The sequence below is a fragment of the Hyaena hyaena genome, unplaced genomic scaffold, assembly GCF_003009895.1.
Source record: "Hyaena hyaena isolate Hyena2069 unplaced genomic scaffold, ASM300989v1 scaffold_11, whole genome shotgun sequence".
Lineage (NCBI taxonomy): Eukaryota > Metazoa > Chordata > Mammalia > Carnivora > Hyaenidae > Hyaena > Hyaena hyaena.
This window is the reverse complement of record NW_024080643.1, coordinates 91,917-97,446: the sequence shown is the minus strand read 5'-3', so window position 1 is coordinate 97,446 and position 5,530 is coordinate 91,917.

Genomic DNA, 5,530 nt, shown 5'->3' with positions numbered 1-5,530 from the left:
TCAATTATAAGAATCAAGTGCCCAGTATTGAGAGGAGGAAGAATGTGGGAGTAGTAGCTAGGGAAGAGGTGCTCTGTTTTGTTTGCACGTGAGCAGAAGTGACGATAAGACTCAAGAATTCAATTGTAGACATATTAAATGTTGAAATTTGTCTATTTCCTTGGTGTCAAGTGAATATATCAGGTAGGCAGATTGGTATGTGAGCCTTAAGTTCTGGGCAGAGGTTGGGGCTGGAGATAGAAACGTGGGAGTTTTAGCATCTATACAGTACAAAAAGTGACAGGACAGGATGAGATTAGTTAGGGAGTGAATGATAACTGGGACAAGTTCTGAGTTCTGACACATTTCAATGTTTAAGTAGGAGGGGAACCAACATAAAATTCTAAAAAGGCAAAGGAGAAGACTTGAGGTAAGAGTACTAAGACTAAGAGAGAATGATGGGCTGTGTCAAATGTTGCTGAGAGGGAAAGGGAAACTGCAAGCTGAGAAATGACCACGATATCTGGCAACACGAATGTCAATGCTGCTGTGGAAATGGACAGTGCTGGTGGGGAGGCAGGAATGAAAGCCTGATTGGCCAGGATGCCAAAGAGTTCATTGCAGAGGAAGGCAGAGGTGGCTATGCGCAATGATACACTCTCCTGCGGTCTTTGTAATGCTGATTGAAAAAACAGATAATATTTGGAGGAGGATTTTTTTTCCTCCCAACTTCTTATGGTACATGTTCAGCCATACATAAAACTTGACAGTATGGGAACACTGCTTATACCTACTACAGACTCAACATTTAACACTATCACATGTTTTTCCCATTTGTATATATGGATACATACACACACACACAACACACCCTTCTGAATACTGAAGATAACTTCAGTTCTAAATACACTTCAGATACGTCTCCAAAAAAAAAAAAAAAGGCAATTCTCCAACACAACCATAATAACCATGAACACATCTAGGAAAATAAAATGTATACTCACAAACATATCTTATTGCTAGGCATATTAAAATCTCCCCCAAATAGGTTTTGCAGCAGTTTTTCGCAAACCAGGATTTGATCAAAGTCTATGCATTACATTTGGTTATCAGGTTTCTTCAGCGTCTCTTAATGAGCTTGTGAAAAGACGTCTTACAGAATGGATCTGACTGATTCTTGGTGAAGCCACTTAACTTGTTCTTCCGTCCTGGAAGGGAGTTTGTAAAAAGTAGTAAATATACTCATTATTCTTGGCATAATATCCTAAAATTAACACTTCCCAACTTTCTTTATCTCTCTGCCCTTTCATCTTAAGAAAATTCTCAATTTATTCCAGGATTTTTTTTTATTTAACTGCCACCTATAAGCTCCAAACACTCAACTGAGCGACTTACAGGGTTTACATATTCCATAGTCAGAAAAAATATACTACTGCCTGTCATTTACTATAAGAATCATGGGGATCTCATCCTAAAGTTAATCAGTACTGATACCAAACATTTTATTGATTAAGCACAACAAACTACATTTGGAAAGTAAAATGAATTCTCTGAAATTTCTTTCCTGATTAGCAAAATAGTGCCTCCTAATAATTAAGGGTGAAAGCTGCTGTCAAATATGCCAACGTGACTAGAAATTACAACAGTCAAAAGAGTGCAGGAATCTGGTGCTAGTATGCTCTCTACACTATTCTATGTAGCAAATAGCTTAAATACAGATGAAAGATTTGATTAAACTTATATCTGGCCTTCTATAACTGGTCAGTAAGGTATAAATTCTTTAAAAAACTTAATGGATGTTCATTAAGCAATTTAAAATGCAAACTGTCCCAATAATGTTTAGGACTAGAATTCTAAATAATATTTAGGCACTGTCAATTTGTCATAAAACATTTTCTGCCACAATCTTTAAATTGTCTTTGCCACAGTGTTAGAAATCATTAGAAACAAAATGATTTTATCCAAATAATTAAATATACAAATTTTATACTGTTTAATCCAATAAATGTTTCATGGTCGCCCTAACTTAACATTGCTATTTATTTTTTGCTGCTACAAAACCTGCATTTAGCATAGTATGTGAAATATAAATTATGATAAAATAAATGAATTCATCTCATTTATGAGTTTATAATGAAATAAGAGTCCATCTCACATGGTGAAATAAATGACTAAAATAAAATCGTTAACCATTTTATTTCAAAGACTTTATTTTTAAGTAATTACTACACCCAATATGGGGCTTGAACTCACAACCGTGAGATCAAGAGTCGCATGCTCTACTGACTGAGTCAGCCAGGAGCCCCAAAATGGTTAAGGATTTTTAACCATTTCACTTCACTTACTTGGGACTTCTTCAGTGCTTTGGCATTAGAACTTTAATCAAACCACTGACGCTTTCTTTAAGTGATGTTTTTCAACTCTTTTTGGGCCTCTGGTTTATTTCCACGAGGCACATGACCTTCACTAGCCATCTAGTCCACCTCATTCTGGTCACTTCCACAAAAAAACCCTCACTTCAATAAATTAGAAACTAGGTACCAGACTTCATGAAGCACCTCCCAGAAGTAAATTAATTCATCTTAAAATAAAAATTGTAGCTATAATCACCTGTAATTATAAGTCTGCCTGTAGGTCACCTGAACTTTCAGACTGTCTAGAAGATCATACAAACCATGGGTAGTCCCTGATCATATTAATGCAAACTTCTAATTTAGGTGGAGCTGGATAAGGAGCAGCCAGTAGCAGAAAATTATCCTTTCAATTTATTCTCCAGCTAGGAAACTAAAACATTACTCAATTACTTGATCTCAAACGAAACAAAGCGAAGTAACAAAATCAAACTAACATGTTATATAACTGGAAGCCAGCTTCCAAGATGGCCTCTAGCAAGCCCTGCCTCCCAGTATGCACACCCTCATGGGGGTTCCTCCCACTGTGTATCAGGGTGGGTCTGTGCAAGAGAGTGATGGTATATTCATTTTTGGGTTTTTTGTTTTTTGAGAGAAAGCATGCACAGGATGGGGGTGGGGAGAGAATTTTAAGTAGATTCCATGCTGAGCCTGACACAGGGCTCAATCCCACAACCATGAGATCGTGACCTGAGCCAAAATCAAGAGTTCAATGCTTAAATGACTGAGTCTCCCAGGTGCCTCAAATGGTCTATTACTTCTAAAGCTAGGTTATGAAAGACACTGTGGTTTTTGCCTCTCTTTCAGATCACCTGCTCTGGGGGAAAGCCAGCTGTCATGTCGAAAACATTCATGCAGCCTTCAGATGACTGCAATCACAGGAGACTCCTAATTGGAACCACCCAGCTAAAATACTCCTAGATTCCGGTCCATCAGAAACTGTGTTTAATAATAAATATTTGTGGCTTAAGCCTTTTGGGGTACTTTCTTGCACAGCAAAATATAACTAATACAATGATATATACTAATTTATTTAACTGGTTGAAATCATAGCTTTATAATGTCCCACTTAAGTATTAAAAATTAGGATTAATGCAATACAAGGTATTAAAAGAAATCCACTAACAAATACCTATCGAGTACCACTGACAACAAGAAAGCTTTGTCACACTGCACATGAAACTTCCTTAGAGTAATATTCATGGCTGATCTCTACTTTCTGACTAACTCCTCCCTAGAGTAGGAAGGAGCAACTAGTCTGACAAATTTGAGAAAAAATTCTGAGGCTTAGCTACTTCCTTTTTCCTTTCTATTTGGGATTTGTCTAACTGAAGACAGCCATTTATTCTGGGCTGTTCTCTATCACACAGTAAGTATAGTGGGACAAACTCTCTTCTTATAGACAGAGAAAACTGAGGTTTAAATCATCCTAATTCTGGAGTGCAATACTAGGAAGTTCATTGTTGCTGCAAACCTCAGCCACATTTCCAAAACAACTTTTTTGGTAACTAAACTTGTATTTGCATCTTCATCTATATGATTTCTACATCTTATTTCTTAATTCAAACTTCAGCAAGGAAAAAAGGGAGTCATTACTTATCAACCTCTAGACTAAGTACACAGCACTATAATGAATGGGTATTTTGTGTTGGTATGGACTATACAGTATATTTGCGATGTAAACTAAGATGACTCGAAATGTTAAATAATAATATAATATAATAATTACCTATCAAATATAAACTATAAGAAGCACACAGTCATTATCAAATCAGTGACAAATTCTGATCACTGGTAAGCATCAGAAAATCTGAAGAAAGGCAAAAACACAGATGCTCAGACCCCATGCCAAACCCATAGAATTGGGAGCAGGACCCAAGCAATTGCATTTTTAATAAGTTCCCAGTATAATGCTGATTCATACCAATATAAGAAGCCAAGCTATACACACTGAGTGCAATGACTTTGGAAAATAAGGTACTGCTATGAACTATCAGAGAAAAGATTATAGCAAACAGAACTTTAAGCAAAATTTAAAAGACATCCAGGGTTTAGATGAGATGGAAGATAATGGAGGGAAACCAACATTTGCTCAGGGCTTATTAACTGCCAGGCACTGTTCTATGCATCACCTCATTTAAGATAATTTCATTTCATACATGGGAAAACTGAGGCTCAGATAGATTAAATAATTTACCTCAGGTCACAAAACTAGTTAAACGACACAGTGGGGCTTTCCCATCTGTGCTCGCGGAGAAGCAGGGCCTTCGGAGAGATATCCCACCTCTAACTGTGGGGCTTTCCTTGGACTGGTGGCCTCAGTCTGGGACTGGACAGTGGACGTTCCCTCTGGGTTAGGTGGTACCCCAGGGGTGCGGTCGGCATCAGGAGGAACCAGTCCCCTGCCCTGAAGTGCCTTGGCTTGTGGGATTGCAAGTTGGGTGGCATCATTAACAACGCACGGAGTGAGAGCTTGGATCACGGCTGGGCGTGAGGCACAGGAGACGGCCCGCCTCCTCTGGGCCTGTGACACAGCCTACTTCAAGGAACAAACCTAAAGTGCACATGGTGGAGAGTTCAAAACATCACTACGAGTGGAGAAATAAAATAAAACCAAAGTCACAAGAGAGACCAAGGGACACCCTTCAAAGAACACTTCCTGAACGGCTAGGCCCTGGACAGTGTATGAGCCTCCTTTAATATTAATATAGCAGCACTCACAGGGGCAGAACACATCACAAGCTTTTAAAACTAACGAGAAAGAAAGCTAGCCAAAATGACAAAACGGAACAACTCTCCTCTAAAGAAATTCGAGGGAGAAATAACAACTAGAGAACTGCTCAAAACCGATCTAAGCAACATAACTGAACAAGAATTTAGAATAATACTCATAAAATTACTCATTGGGCTTCAAAAGGGCTTGGATGACATCCGAGCCATTATTGTTGCAAATACTGATGAACTAAAAAATGCAACACAAAATAAAATGGAGGCGTTGGCTACTGCACGGATTGAAAAGGCAGAAAAAATACGTGAATTAGAAGATACAATTATAGAGAAAGAGGAAGCCGAGAAAAAGAGAGAGAAATTGGTCCAGGAACATGAAAGGAGAGTTCGAAAGCTGAGTGATACAATCAAAC